This window comes from Sinocyclocheilus anshuiensis, unplaced genomic scaffold (assembly GCF_001515605.1).
Source record: "Sinocyclocheilus anshuiensis isolate Anshui unplaced genomic scaffold, SAMN03320099.WGS_v1.1 scaffold1434, whole genome shotgun sequence".
Lineage (NCBI taxonomy): Eukaryota > Metazoa > Chordata > Actinopteri > Cypriniformes > Cyprinidae > Sinocyclocheilus > Sinocyclocheilus anshuiensis.
This window is the reverse complement of record NW_015558610.1, coordinates 79305-79584: the sequence shown is the minus strand read 5'-3', so window position 1 is coordinate 79584 and position 280 is coordinate 79305. Positions and strand designations below refer to the sequence as shown.

The window sequence follows — 280 nt, the reverse complement described above, 5'->3', positions numbered from 1 at the left end:
GTCCCCCCGCTCGTGACGTCTCGCTGCTCCATTGGACTGATTTGACACATGCTTCAGAACGCGGTCACGCAAGAGCGTTCCCAAAGCGACTTCGACGCAGCTCGAGTTCCTGAAGGGAAACCTCTGTTTCTCCAGCTTTAAAGCACCTGCTGGCAGAGAATGAATTTGCGTTTTCAATAAGTCTGTCTGATTTACGCAGCAAAGGGGTCGGGTAATAAAAAATGCATTCTGATTATTTGCGGGTGGGTCGCGGGTGGATAAAATAAATCATAAATGATGC

The 280-nt window shown here is 48.6% G+C and overlaps 1 protein-coding gene across 1 annotated transcript in view; it reads right to left on the bottom strand.

Moving 5' to 3' along the window:
- Positions 1-280, bottom strand: part of LOC107680295 (protein FAM19A5-like) — a 104806-nt gene that overhangs the window by 54520 nt on the left and 50006 nt on the right. The gene's annotated exons all lie outside the window — the stretch shown is intronic.